This window comes from Delphinus delphis, chromosome 9, assembly GCF_949987515.2.
Source record: "Delphinus delphis chromosome 9, mDelDel1.2, whole genome shotgun sequence".
In the NCBI taxonomy this organism is placed as follows: domain Eukaryota; kingdom Metazoa; phylum Chordata; class Mammalia; order Artiodactyla; family Delphinidae; genus Delphinus; species Delphinus delphis.
The window spans coordinates 62,545,803-62,569,322 of NC_082691.1; the positions used below are offsets into that span (position 1 = coordinate 62,545,803).

At 38.9% G+C, this 23,520-nt stretch overlaps 1 protein-coding gene across 1 annotated transcript in view; it reads left to right on the plus strand.

Annotated features, from left to right (window-relative positions):
- Positions 1-23,520, plus strand: part of ITPRID1 (ITPR interacting domain containing 1) — a 203,077-nt gene that overhangs the window by 172,541 nt on the left and 7,016 nt on the right.

Sequence of the window (23,520 nt, forward strand, 5' to 3'; positions counted from 1 at the left end):
TTAATTAAATTCATCTATACTCCCAGGTTGGCAGCAACAAGACATATGTGAGACTAATACCCACAGCCTGCCTCTTTGCATGTGCAATTAAAAATTCACTCTACAGTAGCACTGCCAGTTTCATGTTGCTTTTGGCATTTACAAATTCTTTTATTTTGTGACTTTTTTTTTTACCATACACATATGCTGGAGCAGATGTTGCTTATTTGTTGTTTATTCAAATCTGTAGGCCCTGGCAGCTAACTCCATTGTTCTGTAATGAAGCTTTATTCACTGTCCTGTATTAGGACCCAGCGCCTGCACGAGAGGCTGCGTTAGCTCCCAGTAGGATGCCACAGTTATTGCCCTTGTAGTTGGCTGTTTATAGTCGGAAGCTTGCGTTGGGGAGAAAAATCAACAACAACAAAGGGCTGGGTGGTTATAGTTGGGGTGAATGGAAAGGAACGGAACAGGCGGGAAGGTCACCCAGCATTACTCTGCTCTGTAGTTCTGCCTGGTGGCCTCAGCCTGGCATCCGGGTTCATCTGCTGTGGGGATTTGGTGTCTGGGGCTGGGAAGCATTTCCTCCCTGTTCTTTCTCTTCTTTTTCTTTCCTTTCCTCTCTCTAGTTATTTAATTCGTTCACGGACGGGGTGTCTAGTGCATCTCCTCACCCCCACGCCACCCCCTTATTTCCAGTACATACATAGATTCACTAACAGCCACGCTTAGTCCAGCGCAAAACTTTCTTCCATATATCACACCCTCATCACATCTTTCCTCATCCACGTACTGTTTCTGGCTGCCTGTGTCCTGGGGAAGCCACACTTCATAAAGTCAAGAATGTCAGGTCCACGTTGACCAAAATAAAGACCTGCTGATCCCTAGAGCTCCAACACCAATTTGGAGACGTTCGCCTTCTGGAAAACCCCTGTCTTGGCCAGGAGGCAATCAATCAGAGATGTAACCACCTCCATCTGGCACATTATGACATGGAACCTCACTATTAACACATTTGTGATTCATCTTGTCCCAAGGAGTGGTGCCAGGGATCAAACCACATCCTCCCTCCCCGTGGCAGCTGGGAGCAGTCTAGCTTCCAGCATGCAGAGTTAACACATTGGCTCCTGTGACATTGCAAGTAACAATTCTTTTAATTATCACACCTTCCCTCCCCCTCCCCACCCACTCCACAGACATTTTGGCACCATGGGGATGTTTTGCAGCCGGCAATCAGTACTTTTCTTAATTGACTGAGTATGTTCCATTAGCATGAAGGCTGGTATTATCCACTATCAAATAAAAGGGGCAGTTGCTTGATGCTAAGTTCTATAGCTACAACCCTACACTTGTTTGGGAGCTTTCACTTCCATAATAATGCTCTACTGTTCATTCATGATTGTTTTTTGAATTTCATTCTCCTAATTGTCTATACTTGGATATATCCTTAGGATTGAATTCAAGGTCTTTCCCATTCTGGCCTCAGTACATCCTGACGGTCTCACTTCCTCTCCTACAGCCCAAACTGCATGTATTTGGGTTGCTTTGCATCCCTCAGCACTTCCCACTTTTACATCTTTGTAGTTGCCTTGCTGCCTTTTCATGGAATCCACTTCCAATTTCTTTTTCTACATGCCAAAAGTCATCCATCCTCAAGGTCTCAGTTCAGCTATTGCCTCTTCTATCATCTCCTCCAAGAACCCTCTTCCCTGGAGTACCCCTTCTTCAGTGCTCCCATAAATTTTGATATGCCTTTACTATAGGCCTGAACACAGTTTGCCTTGAATTATAATTAGCTGGTGCAAAACATATGTCTCTAACTAAATTGGTATTTCTTTTACGGATTCTTTGCATACGTCTTTGTAGCCATGTCTTGATTAGGGGTTGGCATCACATCCGTGGAGCACTTAGCATGGAAAATGGGCTTAAAGAATGGGGATAAACCTGTACTGAGTATTCTATAGGCCAGGCATCACACACAGCACTTTACATTCTTAACTCATCCTTAAAACAACCACAGGAATTAGTGGATTTTACCCCCATTTTACAGAAGAGGAAACTGAGGCTGAGAGAGGATAAATAATTAGATCCAGGTAACCCAGCTATTGAGTGACTGAGCTAGGATAAACAGATCTGTCTGATGCAAAAACTTTTATTCTTGCCAAAACATTCCTCTATTTCCCTAACAAAAATTTTAATGTTATGTTAGAATAGTCAAGATACCACCCTAATGTTAAAATGTAGGTAGAATTAGATTTATAATTCAACAGAGAAAACACTGTTGTACTTCTAAGGGAATATTAAAATCAAAGTATACTAATATGGTTGAAATAAACCACACCAAAAAAGGGGGAGCAAACCAAAGTTTATGATTTAACTAGGAGTTCAGTTTATTTATTTAAATTCAGGCTTAATAATAACAGTTATTATTATTATTATATAACTCCCCACAGAACTATGCTAGATGAAAATGAACAAGAGCATGCTCTTCTATGCCCCTTAGAAAAATGAACTTTTTGTTTAACGAGATGTGTTTCAGGGTTTGTTCAGAGGATAGCTTATAGCAGATATGAAACCAGGAATCCTTTATTTTGTTTTAGCCTAACAGGTTGTTTTGGAAGAGGATTAGAAAATCGGTCTCTCACAGGCCCTTTTTTGAGCCTGGAGAGGTGATTATGGAAGGAATGAAGGGTGTGGCCAAGGGTGGTTGATAGAAGCCACCAAAGAAGAAGAAAGAGGGGCTTCCCTGGTGGCGCAGTGGTTGAGAGTCCGCCTGCCGATGGAGGGGACACGGGTTCGTGCCCCGGTCTGGAAAGATCCCACCTGCCGCGGAGCAGCTGGGCCCGTGAGCCATGGCCGCTGAGCCTGCGCGTCCGCAGCCTGTGCTGCGCAACGGGAGAGGCCACAACAGTGAGAGGCCAGCGTACCACAAAAAAAGAAAAAAAAAAAGAGGAAAAAAGGGAAGGTAAAGAAAAAAAAGAGGAAAAAAGGGAAGGTAAAGAAAAAAAGAGGAAAAAAGGGAAGGTAAAGAGGACGTGTTTCAGATGTTTTTTATCATACGGTTTATCCCCTATTCTTGCCCCAGCTCGGCCCCAGCACTTTTCCCCCACTCCTTTCTAGGTTCCTTTAATTACTGGCCAAGTGCTAGTATAAAACCACTCAAGGTGAATATTGCATCAAGAAACTAGGCCATTCATAAGGGAGTTTGTGTTTTGCCAAAAGTCCCAGGCAGTATGAAATCGATGTGAAGACCGATGGCTTAGGGGAGTGCAAGGGGAAAATCATTGCTTCCCACCTTCTTTTCAGGAATCTGTTGGAAGAAAGATCCCAGTACTTGTCTTGTGTAGCAAACATTATCCTGTATGGTAAGCACAAGGCTCTAGAAAAGTCTGAGCAAATGAGAAGGAAACTGGTACTAGAAGAAGCTTTGAATATTAGGGCTTTTCCTTCCATATCTGATCTTATTCTGGCTGTTCTCCTCACTTTGGAAAGAGAGTTGGCATTTCCCCCTCTTAGTCTTCCCTGGGAAAGTTGAAACCAGAGGTGAGGCTGGTTCTTCTCCCTGGGAAGAGAGGTTAGAGAGTGGCTCAGAGCTAGAGCAGCTGAGAATTTGATTGGTTTCTTCTGCTGCCAACTGTAGTCCGCTTCTGGTGCCCATACAGACTTCAAGGATGATATCTGACATGGTCTGTTTCCTTCAGCAGGTGCAGTTTGCCCACCTGCATGGCAATTGCACAGGTTTCACCTTGGTCATGGTCTGATGCACTAACCAATAGGATTTAAAATTTATTTAATAAAATATAACATGATATGAACGTGTAAATATTCTATTTTCATTAAATGACTTTCTTTTAAAAATATGCAGTCTACAGGGAAATTCAAAGTTCTGTTTCTATCATTATTGTTCCTATTGTATTAATAGGCAATATTATTAGTATAAATTCTTGCCTCCTGAAAAATATGACTATTTCAAAAACCAGTATTTGCTCTTTGTTAATGATAACGTGAATAAATTGTGATTTCCTAGCAGTCCAAAGACACTGACATGCATACCTTGGTAATCTAGTGGGATATCTGACACCTATTCGAAGCTCAGAAAGTATTTCTTCAATGGATGAATGAGACAACAAAGATTTCTCAGGAGCTGTATCCCTGACTTTGATAAAAAGGCAAAATCAAGCCCCTATCTAAATGTTTTCATAGAGCAATGATATGAGAGAGAAAGAGAGAGCTAGAGAAAGAGAGAGATGGAGAAACTTATGATGGCCAGGCTCTAAAGGCTTAAATAAAATCAATGTCACTTAAATGAATTTTTGCAAAGATAATGTAGTGCAGTAGTATGGACTTCTGTTGACTTGATAATGATAAAAAGCTTTGAATTTAGAAGAATAAAAAAATTTTATGCCCATCAGACTATTATTTTCAAGCATTAGTATCGAATAATATATCAACTGGGATTTTATCAGAGAAATTGAAAGTTTACATGGAGATATTGAATAGAAGAATGGACCAAGATATTTTGGGCAAGGTATTTTTGTTTATTTTCTTTTATGTACCTTACCAGCTCTTCCTACACTTTCCAATACCTTCTCAATATATTTTTTCATAAAATAAATTTTTACTCCAGGTAAACTAACAAATCTAATCATTTAAATTTACTCTTGGCATCTACTCTTATGGTAATTTCCATCCTTTTTTTTTCTCTAGATAGAATGATTTCTAAGCCTGCTATGAAACTGTCATCCTCAGGGATTTTCCTTCACCTTCTTTTTCCTACATCTTTTTGGGTTGGATTATCCTTTTCCTAGAACTCATTTATTTCTTTGGGTACCCCCTTTTTTTTTTTTCAGAAAACATCCTCCAGTGATTTCATTAGATTAAAAAGATATATAATCAGAAAACAAAACTCTGTTCCTAGTGTGCCTTTCTAATCAACAAGATGGTGGTGCTTAATGCCTGATGCACAGTTGTCACGTTAGGATATCTTAGCATCACCAACCCTCTAGTGTTTTTTCACTCAACTTGAAGGACTTCCGTTAGTTTTTTTTCATTGGGCAGTCTGCTAGTGATAAATTCTCTCAATTTTGTTTATCTGGGAATGTCTTAAACTGTCTTTTATTTTTGAAGGACAGTTTTGCTGAATATAGAATTTCTCGGTTGGCATTCTTTTCTCTTTCAGTGCTTTGCAATGTCATCCCACAGCCTCTGGTCTTCATGGTCTCTGATGGGAAGTTAACTGTTAATCTTATTGAGTTTCCCTATGGTTTATTGTTATGATAGTTTGTTGTTGTTTCTGGTTGGTTGGTTTGTTTTAAAGTGACTTCCCTGGATTAATTCTGTGAAGTCTGTCTTCTTTGTCATGTGCAGTCACTGAAGTCTCTACTCAGATAGCTTAGTGGTCAGTTAATGATTGGGCAGATTTTTTTTTTAAGTGCCTTGAACAAATAAATCTCCCACGCACTGCTGATGGTTTCTGTGCATATGTTGGAGCACAGCTTCAGTGCTCCAACTATATACAACTCAGCCTAGTCTTCACTTCCTCCTTGTTCAGAGCCTCAAGGTCAGCCCGAGGTGAAAGATTGGGGTCTCCTCAGATCTTTCCTGTCATGCACACAACCTTGCACATGTGTACAACCTTCTAGATCCATAGGAATATATTGGAGCTTTTCAAAGTCTTCTGTGGGCATTAGTCAGCTTCATGTTTGCCCCAAGTGGTATCGCCATCTCAGGTAGCTGCAATGTTAAACAATTATCTTTGGTTGTTTTTGACAAATGCCCTGAAGATGTGGCTTTCCTCACTTAAGGACCTGTGAGTCAAATCAAATAAAGACAAGCTTAGTGAATGGGGTTTTCTCAGAGAGCTACCAGCCAGGTCAACTAGTGACAGTTCTCCAGGGATGGGCTTTTCTGGGAGGTTCACCCTTTTTCTGCTTCTACCACTCACTGCTAAGTCTTCTGATTTTCACAGCTATTGTTGTTCCAAGGCTGCTGGTTTTCAAGGCTCATGCAGAGCTGGGGAAAGGATGATGGGATTAGGGTAAGTTAAAATGCCACAAAGTTCACTGTTCTTATTTATATCCAGCTTTTTTTTTCCCTTGAATAAATGCTCCTTAGGTTGTTGCAAGCCTTGAGTTAATTTCTAGAGTTCTGAAAAAGTTAATATTGACCATTTTTGCCAGTGTTCTTGTTGCTTTTATGTAGAAATGGGGTTTGGCAGGCTATTTTTCCATTATTCCAGAAGTACTTCTCTCCTTTTATGTCTTTGTAATAAAACAAATTTCTTTTTTTTTTAAAGAGGATTCATTATCTGATCTAAACTATTAAAGTATTAGCAAGGAGGTATGTTTCCCTTGAATTACTTAACAATATATTCCTATAGTACAGCTAAGAGATGCACACACATCAATGGTTATCATCAAAATATAAATAGGGGGCTTCCCTGGTGGCGCAGTGGTTGAGAATCTGCCTGCTAATGCAGGGGACACGGGTTTGAGCCCTGGTCTGGGAGGATCCCACATGGCGCAGAGCAACTAGGCCCGTGAGGCACAACTACTGAACCTGCGCGTCTGGAGCCTGCGCTCGGCAACAAGAGAGGCCGTGACAGTGAGAGGCCCGCGCACCGCGATGAAGAGTGGCCCCTGCTTGCCGCAACTAGAGAAAACTCTCGCACAGAAACGAAGAACCAACACAGCCAAAAATAAAAATAAGTAAATTAAAAGAAGGCTCAACATTTAAAAAGATATATATATATATTTATAAATAGGAACACATCCACATACTTCCCTCCCTTTTATACTTCCTTCTGCCCCTCTGCTGCCAACCTAATGAACAAGTCCTGGTGTACATTTCTCAAAGATGGTTTAACAATTCCATGTCCGAGATGCTACTATATGAACAAATTTCTTCACTACAGTTTTAGCAAGGTATTTGCAAAGAAAAAAATTATATGTGTTCATTCTACCATTTTAGTCCAGAGTCTACATTTGTTTTATTATTCAGTAACAATGGATTGAAACATTTCTACTAGTAGAATATCAGGTAGTAAGACACACCAGAAGCAAAGATATTCTTGGTTAAGACCATCCTTCTTTTAAATCCCCATATGATCAGCAGTCTGTTTTGTTTCCATGTAAAGCTAGATTCAGTGGTTATGTTTATATTTATGTTGTATACCAGACAGCATTCTCAACCTTCCTGAATTTGAGAGATGGCTTCTTATGACATTAAGTTACATTTGTGTTATTCTTGCCATTAATAAGAGCTTCATATTTTTCTAGCTCATAAGTTTTTTCCTTACAGTCACCAGTATAGTAGTTTAAGCAGTCAGGCTTATCTCCATTTATCAGATGCTAAACTTTGGCTCAGAGGAGTTAAGCGATTTGCCACAAAACAACCAATTAGTATGCACCAAGGTTGGAAGTTGAATTCAGGTCATCTGTATTAAAATTTAGAGACCTCTTCGTTATAACCATCCAGTGTCCTCGACTCCAGGTACCATGGACTTTCAGGTTGTTATTTAGTCCAAACCATCCAATGCTTAAAACACCTACATAACCTCCAATGTTTTCTTAAGCATCTAAAGTAAGGGGGATGGAGAGGTCAGTTCATAAATATTTCCAATAAAATTATGCTTTATAAGAGAAGAGCAGGGCTAGTTATCTTTGTTTTTGGTGGGGAGCAGGGTATGGAAGGGAAGAGAGACTCAACTTTAGCTCAATAGCTTATTTTAAAAAATAACTGCATGCAAGTTTGCAATTTATACTTTTTCTAGTAATTTAACAAATATTTATTGAGTACCTATTATGTGTCCAGAGCTGTAAATAACAAAGTCTCCACAAAAGGAAGAGATGACATACAATTAATAGGTGTACACATCTCATGCATAGAGTTATTTTCTCTGTTTTGTACAATACTGTATGCCCAGTTCCTTAGGACATACCCAGATCCTGATACATAATGGGTGTTCAATAAATATACATCTATATAATTAATTAATTAACTAATAAGGTAATCTTAGATGTTTTTAAAGGTTATGAAAAAATAAAATGGAGCAATGGAGTATAGAATGTCCTGGCACAGGGAGTTATATTTGGTTAGATGGGTAGGAAAGATTCTCTGAGGAGAAGGGATTGGACACCCTTGTCATCTGATTTTAGAATATTCATTGCTCGTTTTTTTTGAAACCTATTTCAGAAACAACCACTGAGAAAACTCCTGACTCAGAAATTCCATTTATACTTTCAAATCACAAGGAACCCTGGAATGTCGTTTCTTATTCCCTGAAGTAGAATGGCAGGAATAAACACTGGACCTCACTTCAGGTCCACTGCTGACGTTTTGTATCACCATCAGCCAAGTGACTAAACAGCTATTTCTTTTTAAACTCTAAGCTGTAAGCTTGAGAATGTTACTTAGTTCAGCTTAATTTTGTATTAATTTCCTTAAGGAGCATAAGAGTGGCTTCTGGAAAGTATATATTGATTAGCAAAACTCTAGAAATCACCATAATCCAGAATTTAGCCCTTAGAAAATAAATGCCAATATTTTCTCCTTCCTTCTTTGGACATGGATACAGGACTGACTGGTGAAATACCAAAGATTTGATATGTGTGCTTTAATGGAAAAAGCATGAACATAAGGTCAGGTCACGTTCTTTGTGTGACCTATGGTAAGTTATTTGAGGCCTGCAAACCCCAATGTTTCCATTTTTATGATGGGCCTGATGAAATCTACCCAACTGGGCAGTTGTAAGGATCAGAAACAATGTGTACAGAATATCACAAACAGTAGTGGTGAGCAATAAATAGTGGCTATTAGCACTGTAGTTATTACTGTGGATTCATCTTGAAAGTCATTTGTAAACCCTCTTCTGTCATTTCTATGGAAAGATATGAAGACATGATAAGTGATTATCAATAGATAGTCCTTAGTACTCTCTTAAGAAAAATGAGACATTAACTGATTTAAAAAATGGAAGTCTTTTCTTTGATTCTTAAAAGGAAAGTATGTGTAATTACACAGACTTTCATTTTCAGATATGATCCAGACTATTACTAGTAACATACTAAGTGACTAATTAAGGGCTCATACAAGTGGTACATTCGAGTTTACTGAGAATTCTAATTCAGTTTTCTATAAAGAGGCCTGGATGCTACACAATGCTGTGACAACGTTATAAGATGCCTACTGTACATACAACCATGTAAATTTTGGGAATTTTTACAATTTTCAAGAATTATGGTTTGTTATCAACATATTAGTAACATCACCTTGAATCGATCATGGTTTTCAATTGTGGCTCTTTCTTGGTTTTTTTAATGTAAATTATTGTTAATTTACTTCTTTTTCATTTATTCTATTTACGATAAGCCCTTCAGGGCCTGTGATGAATATTTACATATACTGGACTTTCAATAATTAGATTTTTTTAACATTATGTTCGAGAGTTCACTTATGAATCATCCCTACCATTTATCTTAGACTGTGTTCCCCAGAAACAGTCCTTGGTAAAAGGTTCATGTTAAAGTGATTTATTAGGAAGTGTTCCAAGGAAAAACAGCAGGGGAATGTGGAGTGGGTCTAGGAACTGAAGGAGGTAATACACTTTTTAACATACCCCTTCCATACACTGACAAAGGTCCAATTTTTCATCTTCTCTGATTCCACAGGCACTATCTGTTATTTTAGCTTTGAAAATAGCTAGTGCCTTAAATCACATAGTAGATTCCCTAGATAGCTGGGAGAGTAGTTTTCAATGGGCTTTTTTCTGATTTCCTCTGTGCCCAAAGCAAGAAACAGCGTGAGGATTAGTACAAGTGAATAAGACAAAAAATACAAGACCAAAAAGGTTTCTAAAATGCACACGTTGGCAGTGTAAAAACACTAGCTTGTCTTTCAAACAACTGTCGGACTCCCAGACCTCTCCTGCCTACTTTTTGCCTTTCCAAATCTGATTACTCCGTCAATAAAAGGAATTATTTTAAGCTTAGTAGTTTGCATATATGGTGTGGTTGTCCTGGTCACATTCCAATCTAGATAATTATATTTCCTCTCCCTCAAACCCCCTGTTGCTTATATTCCAAGTGGCATTCTTCTTTCCTTTTTAATCAACTGCTCCTAGGCACCACTGTGAGGTAGTAAACAGCTACAGGGAGCTACCCTGGAGATGGTTGCACATCCTTGGTAGGTGTGCTCATCCCAGTATAATTTGTCTATCAACTTATTCAATTTTTAAAGCACTTGGCATCCTTCAGGAAGAAAAACCTAGAGAAGGGAAAATCCTATTATTACTCCTATAACCACAGTAGATTTGAAGCACTGCTCTAATTAGAATGGAGACAACACCAACAATTAAAAAGTGATAGACCCGTGCAGAGAGGATGATTTACGTAAAGGAGTTTCTCAATAGCAAGTATTTCATTGATAACCTATAATAAAATTAGCCTTAAGTTTCAGAGTGCCAAGGTATCATACCTCCATGCAATATTAAGCATTTCTAAGTTACACAAGAGGGGGCATTGAGATATAACCAAATATCTCCAACAGTTTACTTAAAAGAAAATGTGTATCAGTATAAAATCTAAATCGTCTTGCTTTTTGTGAAGAAAACTTCACTGTAAGTGGAAAGAACAGAGTTTAGACAAACTTATTTCAGAGGAAACATATTCTGATTGGACTCCATTAACAGTCACTCTTTAGACAAGTCCCTTACCTTACAAATAATTCAATATCCCATCTTCTAAGGAAAACAATCACCATATTCTCTTGTAATTTTCTGGTTTATGTTTGTGCCCTATTCCTGCTCCCACAGTACTTTAGGGACCTAAAATAAATTCAGTAAACTTGGTTGACAGAGCGAAGATAAAATATTTGAATTTCAGAAAAGAATATTTAACTTCAGAAGAAAGGTGCTTAAATTTATTTCTAGCACAGATCACTGTAGGGAAAGAAAATAAAGTTCCTTTTCTATTTGTAGCAAGGGAAATGGTGGGGAAATAATTTCAGAAACACCATATTTACTGTTGTTAGAGAAATTGTACACGCTCTTCTGACAGTTCCTGTACTTGTGGCCTCCCTGGGATCCTAAGGAAGCCTGGAGAAGACAGAAGACATCTGGCTCGCAGACCCTTAGGACTCATATGCCTTTTTGGTACCCATTAGTGTTATGGAAGCAAGGACGCTGAAGTCTGTATCCAGACCAAAGGTGTAACCATTTCCTCAAACGTAAGAACTTTTCTGTTTTATGTGTATCTCTCCAATCACCACCCAATTTGCCCCTCTCCCCAGTATGACCAGTATCCCATAACAAATAATAGGGCCGTTTATGGGGAAATGGAAAGAAGGCAAGTTTACATTATTCTTTGGGGGATCCCTCTCGTGCCCTTTGCTTCTGATACACAACACTGCTAGAGGCATCTGGGTCTTGCCAACTCTTTGTACCCAAGTTTCACAAATATTTGTTTCTTCGCTGTTCCATAGCCTAATTCCGAGACAAAATGCTTCTAAGTGGGGTCCTCCTTTTTCCTTGAAGAAGGTAGAGATGATGTTAGAAAAGGCTTTGAGGCAAGAAAGTAAAAGGGAGTCAAGAAAGGCCAAAGGCAGATTTCAGAAACTTCCCTTCCTTAATTTGGTTACAACGTAGTACCCCATAATTATAGTTGAGTATAAAGACTTATCTACAATTATTTCTAATTTGTGAATGAGGAAACCAAGACTCATAAAAGTTAAGTCACTTGCTCAAGTTCACCCAACTGGCAAGTGTTGGCCTCAGGACGAAACCCAGATTTCTCTGACTCCGGTTGGAATGTCCTGTCCAAATTCTGTGCTGCAAATAACCTATTGGGATGTAACTTTATTACAAAATGAGTTTTGCTGGAGCAGATTGCATTTCATTAGAAGCCAAAGCAGATAAAATGTTTTATCACACGTGTCATAAGGGAGTGGGTAACACAAAGCCTTTCAGGATTCACTCTGTGAAACCTGATTGCTCACCACCTTGTAGTATGTCTGAGAGAGGAAATCCTCTCTGCTCTCCTCTCTGACTCCCTGTTCACCTTCATCTTCTTATCATTTCTAAAATATGCCCATGTTACCTGTAATCTGTATATATTAACCATAATAACCTATTTATTTTTAAAAATAGATTTAGTCTACCCTCCTTTTCTTTGTCTATAAATACATGCAAGTTACCCTCTCCATGTCTTGGTAGGCTTTGGTGGACCGTGTTGAGCCAATATGCATGCTCAGACATTCAGGGGTGGGCATGAGGTTATGGTTATTTCAGGCAATCAAATTGTTGTCATTATAAAATGGAAGGCTTAATAACTCCATTTCTAGGCCAATCCTCATACTTTACATATGAGGAAAGAAAGGCCCACGAGGTTAGTGACTTGTTCCAATGCCAGTGATGATTAGTGACAAATCCAGACCCAAGACTCTCAGTTCTGAATCTTCAATTCTGATTATTTTATGATTAACCAGTTCTCTGTGTAACATGTTCCCAAATTATTCTTTGTTTAAACGATATGTGTAAAGGTAAATTTAAGCAGGTAATAGCATTTTGATGGCATGAATAATGTCTGATTTCTTTTCAATCCCCAGAATTTACCTCAGTGCCTAGCACAGAGCAAACACTCATGTTTGCTGGGGAAACAAATGATCAAGTAGTTTTTTAAATAAAGCAAGCTCTTCTTCAAACCGTTAAACATTAGAGTAAGCTTTTCTTAGAATATCTTTTAAAAAATATTTCCTTTACAAAGTTATCTTATGAATGCTTAATTGAAAATAAAATGGTTTCACCTTAAATTAAGACACTATATTTCAGATTCAGCTACAATGATTGTATTAAGAAGGTTCTTTACGTACAGATACTTGGTGATGATAAAAATCTTGAGTAAACTTTGTTAGACTTCTTTATCTATGGCAAAATCTGTAATTTTCCCAATGTTAAAAGGAACCCAAGTTTATTCTAAAATCAAAGAACAAACAGAAGTTCAAGTGGGTTGCAAACTTGGCAAAAACATGTCCTTCTAAGAAAAAAAGAATTCAGCCTCAAAATCTGTTACTGCTGTGCATCTTCTGGTTTTCCTTTTGTAAGAGCAAAGACCAGAAAAAAGAATGATAACATCACATAAAGCAATGGAATATACTTTGTGTGACAAAAGATATTAAAATTGCTTGCTTGAAATTAAGCCAGATATATAATTCCTTTAGAAAAGTCAATTTGAAATAGGCCACCTTGTGACCACAATCATGCTTTAAGTTTGGGTGTGTAACCTCGTTCTGAGCACCACCATTAATCATACTTCAGTTGCCATCACTAATCTGGTGATACTAGGTAGAAATAAGTTTTTCTAATATACTTGTGTTTGCATTTCACTATTTATAGATCCATAATTATATTTCTCATTTGTTATCATGCTTCCCTTTGCTATCATGAATATCACAAAACTGCATACAGCATCTTCACTTGATTTTTCCGCCTGTAGTAGGTATTCAGGATTTCTCTTCTGAATAGTTTTTAGCATTTGAATCCAAATAGTTTACACGTGTCAGTGAAACCATGCTTTAAAGAGGAGCCAGTGCTGCTGGAGCCGCAGATAAAAGGACTTAGTCTTTAAAGTGTACAAAGACTGTTATAAGGCTATTTTACTCTTTGTAAGGGCTACCAACGTCCTCAGAGTTCATTCTCAGAACATTTGACTGAACTTCTGCCGGGGAGAGACACAATCTTATTCACCACTGTATCCCCTGAATCTAGAACACTGCCTAACTCACAGTAAGCACTCAATAGATAAATATTTCTGGAAATGAATAAATAAATATAGCAAGCTATTTTCTAGATGGTGGCTAGTCATCAGCTTTCAAATTATTTTATTTCATTGCTTAGGAGGCACGTCTTATAAATTATGTGTTTCTAAAACATATGTTGAAAAAGATCTTCTGGGGGTATTTTTTATTGCTATCAAATTAAATTAAAAGGCACTTTTAGCATTTTTTTTTACCATCTATTTTACCCATAATCTGTGCCTTGTCGACTAGACAAGTTCCTCAAAGCCTGGTCTGTGTCTTTCAGGTCTCTCCATTATTCATCCAATGCCTGGCACAGAGTAGCCAACTAGTAATATAGTTGTCAAGTAAATGAATGAGAATATATAAAATAATTTTTACCAGAATTTAAAATGATTTTGAAGTAGTAAAAAATACATTGGTAGTGCAAAAAACAAAGAGTGACATGAAAGACATTCTTTAGAGAAAAATCAAAATGAGCAAGGCAAAGAGGTGAAAGGGATTAAATATGACAGATACGGAGGGCAGGGTCTCAATCCTCTGTCCATCTTTCCAACAAGCTTCAGTGGGTTAAGGTCCCTAAAAACACAAACCTCCTTTTTTTAAAAAAATAAATAAATAAAGATTAATTAGGATTAAAATTTAAAGATACTGGGAATTCCCTGGTGGCCCAGTGGTTGGGGCTCTGTGCTCTCACTGCCGAGGGCCCAGGTTTGATATCTGGTCAGGGAACTAAGATTGCACACACAGTATGGCCAGATAAATATATAAATAATTTTTTTTAATTTTAAATAAAATAAAAAGATGCAATGCTATGAGAATACTAGATTAGCCATGGCAAAGCATTTTTAGTTATCTGGGTGATTGTCCTGGATGTTTCACTCAGAAAAGCAATACCATATTCAAAAATGTTTAACTGAAGAGAGGTTTGAAAAGGAACTATTTACTGAGGTGGGCTGAATTCAAGGAACAAATAAGAGGTGGGGAAGCACCCCTAGGCTAGGAAGAGCAGAAAGCCATTACCACTCCTAAGTCTGAAAAAACAGTGAGAAAGAATCATGTTACTGGAGCCTGGTAAAAGTGGAAGCTTTAGAAGGAAAACACTTTACCTGGAGATCTCACCGTAAAGGAGTGCAGCTATTTTCAAATAGTACCCCGAAGGGAGTGGTGGTAAGTAAGTACTCAGTGTTCTTTCTCCTGCCCTTCAATCTCTACCAGTTCCTCCCATTGACTGAACACAAGTGAAAACGTGGAGGAAAGACAGGGCAAAAAATGACTGGAGTAGCAGCAGTGAAAGTAAGGAAGGGCAAATGGAGACTAACCAACACACAAGTGGCTTCCCAGAGAGCTTCCCCTTTGCCCCCGATGTAGCCACCACTCCTACATCTGTCCCCTAGAATGTACGTAGATGAAAATCATAAGCCTGATTCTTGATGAAAATTTTAGTTCTCCAGCTTGGTGTCTCCAAACTTTTTTTCCTTTTTCATCCTGGATTATTACATTTTTAAGAATTGTATTTTTAAGAAACAGTTTTTACTTATAATTGTAAGAAAAATAGATGCAGTTTGGATACTTAAATTGTTACTTTTGATGAAGTAGGCTACCGTGTAAACGGACTGTTGCCTCTTGCTGTCTGAGCAGTTGGGATAATCAGCCGCCCATCAGCTGGTTAAGTCAAGCAAGGATAATGTTGCTCCCAGACAGCTTCGCAAGAGAAAAAACATTTGGACCGGTGGTCTTCACAACTATGGTAGTTGAATCAGTACAGAAATTAAAAGCTTCATATAAATTGGTATCACAAAATTTGTAATCCACCTATTGTCTCAAATGGTCATGGCGACGTTGTTCATGTAGCCCTGGAAACTTCTATTCTCCTATTTTCAAATATGAGACAAGCACCGGTTCCGAATGAAAAATTTTCATTACATTCTTCCCGAATGATGAATGCAGGTTTACAATTCAAAACTGCCTCTGTGCCCCTTCCTTTTTTCTCAAGAATATCTAATAAACAAGTGTCTATGTAGACAAAGAAGATATGTGTATTGAAACAATATAATCTTCATAGATTCATATAAATGTTCTGTTTCAGAAATAATTTAATTGATTAAAATTACTTTGTTTCATTCCAAGATTCTTCATGATCAATCCCCTGATTACTTCATGCCACTTAGCTCCAGGCACGCTGGCCTCTTCTCCTTATGGGTAGAAACATAGCTTGTGGGGGGAGGAGGGAGCACAGAAACATAAGTCACTCCCTCTGATTATTCACTCTAAAATGTCCTTTTCAACTATTGCTTAGGTGGTGTGTTACATGACAGCTTCTAAAAAAATGGTATGAAAAGATGCCAGAGGAAGCAATGTATATTTTAAAATATGGTCAGACCATGAGACCAACAGAGGTTTTTCACACTCACCTCTCAGCAGAAACCAGAGGATAAGAGCACATCATTTTCATTTTAAAGTAGATATTTTGCAACTCAAGAATTTTATACCTTTTTAAGTTGTCATATAATTGTGAAGCAACATTTCAGATAAGCAAACTCTCAGGAAGTAGAGCACTCACATTTTCTTTCTCAAAGATGTACACCAGCCTACCGAATGAGGAAATCCTGTTTAAGAGGACGAGCAAGGCAAAGTAGAAGGAAGTGTAAATTATACAGACGGAATCCAAATGTCATGAAAATTCTTAAAAAGAAGGCATATGAAAAAAATAATTTAACAACAACATTCTAGATCTAAAATCCTAGGTCATATCAAAGAAAGCTGAATGCAGAAGAAAATAAAATTATCAACAAATACTGATTAATTGGGCAGTCAATAGACATGTATAATTCTTGATGTTGAAAATCGCAGTGTGAAATATGTTTGAACTTTTTAAGTTACCACTAATTAAATTTAAAAACACACTATATGCCTTATGAATTACCAGAGTAAAAAAGCAACCTAAGAAAATATAGTCCACCTGGCAAAAGAATAATCATTGGAAATTAATCATACTAATGATACTAACAAATATTGAGTGCCAGGCACTAGGCTAAGTGTTTTACATTATCTCTTTTAATCCTCGATTAAGTCTCTGAGATAGCTATTTATGATGCAGTTTGAAATCAGGTCAGCTTAAATGTGAAGTTATGGTCTTTATTAATACAATAAGAATAGCAAATAGATTATAACTTATGTCCCAATTCTCATTGATTAGTATTAACCTTTAGTAATGTTGAACTGATAAATATTCTGAGGCTGAATCCCAGCTCAGCAGAAAAGACCAGCATGGATTATTAGTGAGCCTATTTTTAAAAGAAGAGAGAGGGCTTCCCTGGTGGCGCAGTGGTTGGGAGTCTGCCTGCCGATGCAGGGGACACGGGTTCGTGCCCCGGTCCGGGAAGATCCCACATGCCGCAGAGCGGCTGGGCCCGTGAGCCATGGCCACTGAGCCTGCGCGTCCAGAGCCTGTGCTCCGCAAGGGGAGAGGCCACATCAGGGAGAGGCCCGCATACCGTGAAAAAAAAAAAAAAAAAGAGAGAGAGAGAGAAGATTTGCATCAAGTATGCCATATGCTTACTACATCAATCACAATTATAAAAGTAGATAACATAAAATTACGAACAATAAGACCAAGATCATATTTTATGAAAATGGTTATAGATATAATAAATGGATCTAACAAAGGAAAAGACTCAAACGTTTTAAATAAAATAAAACCTTTTAAAATATTTTAAAATATTTAAAATAAAGAATCACAGAAAAGTTAAAAGAAAAATGAATGGGCAAAATATACCAAAAAGTATGCTAAAGTAAACAAAAAGAAAACAAGAATTCCAACATTATTATTATTAGATAGAGTAGAATTCAAGAAAAGAAAGTACATACAAAAATTTATGAAATAAAGCCAAAGCTATGACAAGAGGCAGAAACTTAGTCTTTGTTCTTTTTAGAGACTGTAGAATGAAAACAAATGATTTATTTGACTGACAACATTAGAAAATAAGTAAGAAAAGAAAGTATTTCCATTAATTCAAGAAGTAGGAATCCAAAAATGTCAATAACTATTGTAGAAATTAAAAGTTGTCAAAGAATTTCATCTTTTAAGATGCACCACAATCAGTGGTTTTATGGCTGAGCACTTTAAAAAGTTCAAGGACAGGCTTCCCTGGTGGCGCAGTGGTTGAGAGTCTGCCTGCTAATGCAGGGGACACGGGTTCGAGCCCTGGTCTGGGAGGATCCCACATGGCACGGAACAACTGGGCCCGTGAGCCACAGCTGCTGAGCCTGCGCGTCTGGAGCCTGTGCTCCGCAACAAGAGAGGCCGCGATAGTGAGAGGCCCGCGCACTGCGATGAAGAGTGGCCCCCACTTGCCACAACTAGAGAAAGCCCTCGCACAGAAACGAAGACCCAACACAGCAAAAATAATTAATTAATTAATAAACTCCTACCCCCAACATCTTCTTAAAAAAAAAAAAAAAGTTTAAGGACGTGATACTACCTAAGCTTTCTACACTGCTTGAGAGCATAGGGAAAAAAAAAGAGAAACCTATCTACTTATTTTTTTATACAAGTAGCACAATCATTATATCAAAATCTGAAAAAGAAATTCATGTGCTTACAAATACACACATATGAACACACACACAAATTATAAGGAATTTTTGATAGAGAAAAATTCACAATATATTATGTGAAAAGAAGCAGAATATATACTATGTATGTTAGGATGATTATTTTATAAAACATACATATACATGTGCACAAAGAAAATGTACTGGATTGAAGTAGATATATATTATAGTAACTTTCCTGTATGGTTAGATTATACGTATTTTTTCTTTTCTTTTTTATGTTTTTTCACTTTCCAAATTTTTTTCACTGCTATATATTACTTCTATAATGCTAAAAAATAACTAATGGTATTAAGCCAAAAAGAAGCTGATTTTAGAGATGCAGCTATTTTATTTTTGGAATGATGAAGGAAGATTATTCTGACTAAAGAACAAAGGAGAAATTGCTAAACCTGGACTAATAAACAAAAAACAAAAGAGGGAGGAGGTGAGGGAGAGGGAGGGGAGTAGGAGGAAAAAGGAAAAAGGAAAAGTAAGGATTCCCAGGCTGTAAGAAAGAGATTGAAACAAAAATGTCAGCAGGGTGCTAATGGAAGTTATCAAATCCTTATGTAGAAATCTTTATGGGATAGAAACTCCTCTGCTTCCAGCCTGCTGGCATAGAAGGAAAAATTAAATCTCTTCAGGTGTACCTGCCACAGTCACGAATATTGTCAGCCTTTCTTGATTTATAGAATTCAGTCAAGATAAAATATAAGCTGTGTTGGTCTTCCCTGGTGGCGCAGTGGTTGAGAGTCCGCCTGCCTTTGCAGGGGACACGGGTTCGTGCCCCGGTCCGGGAAGATCCCACATGCCGTGGAGCGGCTGGACCCGTGAGCCATGGCCGCTGAGCCTGCGCGTCCGGAGCCTGTGCTCCGCAACGGGAGAGGCCACAACAGTGAGAGGCCCGCGTACCGCAAAAAAAAAAAAAAAAAAAAAAAAAATATATATATATATATATATATATATATATATAAGCTGTGTGAGGCCAGGTACTTTTGTTGCTGTGTCCATGGAGTTTCTGGAGCAGCACAGGGCCCTGCAGGGCCAGTGAACATGCATTCAATGGAAGAAGGGGGGTTTGCAGTAGAGCACCCTGCCCGGCTCTGTCTCATGGCCTGTTCTCTTCAGAATATGAACTGTGACTTGGCCCACAGCAAGAATGTGTTTCAAAGCCATAGATAACACAAATAGCTTTCAGAATGAAGGTCAGAATCATCCTTGACTGGATGAAAACATGGTCCCAAGCTAGCTAGGTCAATCTGTGAGAATACAAAATAGAGACTGATCTCAGTACAACCCAACACTGCAAACACAGCCTCTGACTAGACTAACCGTAGGCTGTGTGGACAGAAGAGAAATATCGAGAAGGAAGAAGGCAGTCCTGCTCCACTCCATGCTGGTCAGACCATGTCCCAGTCACGGAATCGAATTCTGGGCGCCCAGTTTTACAGCAAACATTATTAAGTGCTTATTCCAAAATACAAAACAGAAATGGCCTGGAGACCCTGCCCTCTGAGGGCTGATTTAAGGGGATCTGGGGAGATTTAAGGTGAGGAGAAAAGGCCTGGAGAGTACAAGAGAGCTGTCCGGGGGAAAATGGGTTAGACCCATCCAGTATTACTCCACGGAGTGAAGTATGAGCAACAGATGGAAAGTACTGAAGTAGATTTGGCTCAATACGAAAAGGCATTTTCTAAAAGGTATGATACCCTCTGAGTACACAAGAGTAGGTCTGTGTCACCACGAGTGGGCAAACACCAGCTAGATGACCATCTATAAGGAATGTTCTGGAAGGTACTCTTGCACTGGATGGTAGGATGCACCATGCAGGCTTCCAACATGAGGGACTGACTGGCCCATAGAGAGGTTTTGTTTGTTCTACAAATGAATTTTTTTTTTTTTTTTTTTGCCGTATGTGGGCCTCTCACTGTTGTGGCCTCTCCCATTGCGGAGCACAGGATCCGGACGTGCAGGCTCAGCGGCCATGGCTCGCAGGCCCAGCCGCTCCGTGGCATGCGGGATCTTCCCGGACCGGGGCACGAACCCACGTCCCCTGCATCGGCAGGCGGACTCCCAACCACTGCGCCACCAGGGAAGCCCTACAAATGAATTTTTTTTTAAATGCCTTTAGGGGAACACACACTCTGGAGTCCAAACTATTCACACGGCTCCCTATCGTCTTGAATCTTGCTGCTTCGCATATCTATGCGACCTGCCCAGCTCCTAAAGGCATTCGAGTTGGCATAATCTGTAATGTCCAGTCCAATTCGAAGATAATTTGCCCCTGAGATGTAACTTCACCACGGAGCTGTCACAGAATTTTCTGCCATTGGAGGATGGAAGAGAGAAGAACTTGGCAAAGAGGTAGAGTAGAATAGCTCAGGGAAGATGGGAACCCCAAACAGCCTAAGGTTGAACCATTTCTTTTGTTCTGCACAACTCCAGCATACATCACACCCTTAAAGATTCCTTTTCTTTTTCTCCCTCCCCTCATTTATATTTCAATTCCACAGGCTTTTTTTTTTTTCCTGAGCCTCTAGGAACTCAGACTACATTAAGTAAAAACTTTCCACTTAGGATTCAGAGCTTTTATCACTAACTCAGCTTAGAAGAGCAACCCTTCAGGTTGACTTCTCTTACTGCTTTCAGCCATTCCAGAGACTCTTGTCAGGGCCCTGACTCCTCTGTGCTGTGGTTGGTGTAATGCTGCCACCTGGTGACTGTTTGGACAAAGTGCCTGCAGCATCACTCTCCTCCCAGGCAGAAATGTTTCACACCCGTGAGATGGTGAAGCAAACCTCCCCGGGGCAGGGTCTACCTACTTGGGAGGGTAAAATCTTAACTCTGTGAGGACAGTCCTGTGCTAGGAAAGGTAATTTCTAGTAAGTATTAATATTAATAATGACACTTATTAATGATATTTAATAACATTAGTAATGATTGAATTCTGAAAGATAATATAATATTAAGATGATGTTCTGCAGTAAAAATGTATATATAATTACATCATCTTTTCCATGTACATAAATTCTTCACGTATGTATTATTGGATATTATCCTCTTCGCAACCCCACAAACAATATCATCAGCCTATTTATTCTTTTCCCCATGAGGAAACAGACACAGAGAGTGTTAGTGGCATGCCCAAGACCACACAACTAGTAAGTAGGAGAGTCAGAATCTTAACCCAGTAGTCTTGGCTCCAGATTTTCTAGATGACTCAGCTATGGGAGCAAACTGGATCTTAGTAGCATACATTCTAGAGAGATTAACCCCCCACCCCGAGCTACAGGATTGGCAGAATGAGGGAATCAGCAGTCTAAGGGGCATGACACACTCACGAGGGGATTCGTGGTGGTTTGGTACAGGATCCGCCCAGTAGGCAAGGGTTTAAATAATAAGATATAGCTAGGGGAAAGGGACTGGTAGGGGTAAGGTAGGGGTAAGCCAAGGCCCCAATCTAGTGGAGTAGGGAAGAGCTATGGCTCCTTGTGCCTATTAAGAGCATAGGGAAAATCCTATTGGAGGTGATGAAGCTTCTGAAGTTCTACATGTCTTGGCCTCGATAGTTTCAGGAACTGGGTTGGGTTGGCCTGAGGGTGCAGGTACTAAGTCCATTACTCTTGCCAGAGGCCATATCATCTTCCCCTAAGTCATGCCAACCTTCATATTACATATTAGGTGTGAGGGTGTGGGAGTGCTAAACGATGCACCTTTGTATTTGTCTATTTGCTTAATCATCTATCATAGCCATCCTGGACTAGGCAATGTCTCATCCTTTGTATCATGTAATTCCTACAACCCTAAGAGAATGGTTAGAATTTGCAAACCCGGGACTTCCCTGGTGGCGCAGTGATTAAGAATCTGCCTGCCAATGCAGGGGACACGGATTCGAGCCCTGGTCTGGGAAGATCCCACATACCACGGAGCAACTAAGCCCGTGTGCCACAACTACTGAGCCTGAGCTCTAGAGCCCGTGCTCCGAAACAAGAGAAGCCACCACAATAAGTCTGTGCACCGCAAAGAAAAGTAGCCCCTGCTCACCGCAACTAGAGAAAGCCTGCGCACAGCAACAAAGACCCAACGCAGCCCAAAATTAATTGATTAATTAATTATTTTAAAAAGAGAATTTGCAAACTCAATTTTGAGAGTTTATTATCGAGTTGTCAGAAAGGTGGTTTATAGGCAGGAAAGATTTTTAGCCTCCTGAAGAAACGAAACCATCTGTAAATTGGACCACATTTTCTTGGCGACTTGCTCAAAATGATTCAGATGCATGTATTTGGCTTCTAAAACACAAGATAAATAAGGCTCTACTCCTGAGAGAAATATGCCCAATTCCACCATTTGATCTCACCATCAAAGAGAAGTTTTCATAATCTGGTTTCTTCACAAATTCACTTAAATGAGTTTCAGAGGTTATTTTTGTTTATTTTTGTGTTTTTTGTGCTTTACAAAGTACAGTTAACTAAAGGTAACAGTTATAATATAACTATATCCCTTTTAGAGGAAATCACTCTCTCTACTTTTTAGGGACCCTTTATGTTGGTGGTTGTTTATTTTCATTTGGACCAGACTGACTTGAACCTACCAGCATACGAATAAATGGGCTTTAACCGATAATTTTGTTCTAGTGCTCTAACGTATAATTTCATTCCAGAGTTATAAGAAAGGGAATAGCAACCATTTTATATGAAGCTTACATTCCAGAATAGTAATTGCTTAGACATTATCTGGAAATTGTAAAGAATAATGATGTACTGGGAGTCCTTCACAGCTTGTGGCACAAATCTTGCACCAAAACAAATATAGAAAAAGTGAGAGGTTGCAAAGTCTGTTTTGTCCATCTTCAGCGAGTTTCAACCCTTCTGTTGAATCTTTGGGTCTCCTAATGTTTACATAGCATGGTGGAAGGGGAATGTAACATTCTGTCCATTACAGTACATATACACAGATGTATAAATTGTGGTGTTTATTGTTTTCTAAGTGTGGCATTTAAGGCATATGCATTCCCTTCTGGATTTTCTTCCCCTTAGTGAAGATGCATCTCACAATCAGATTGTTATTTCGTTTTAAGAGATGTTCATTCCTCTTCCTTTGTTTCATGTTTTACTCCTTGTAACAGGAAACCAGTGACTCAATTTTACACTGATT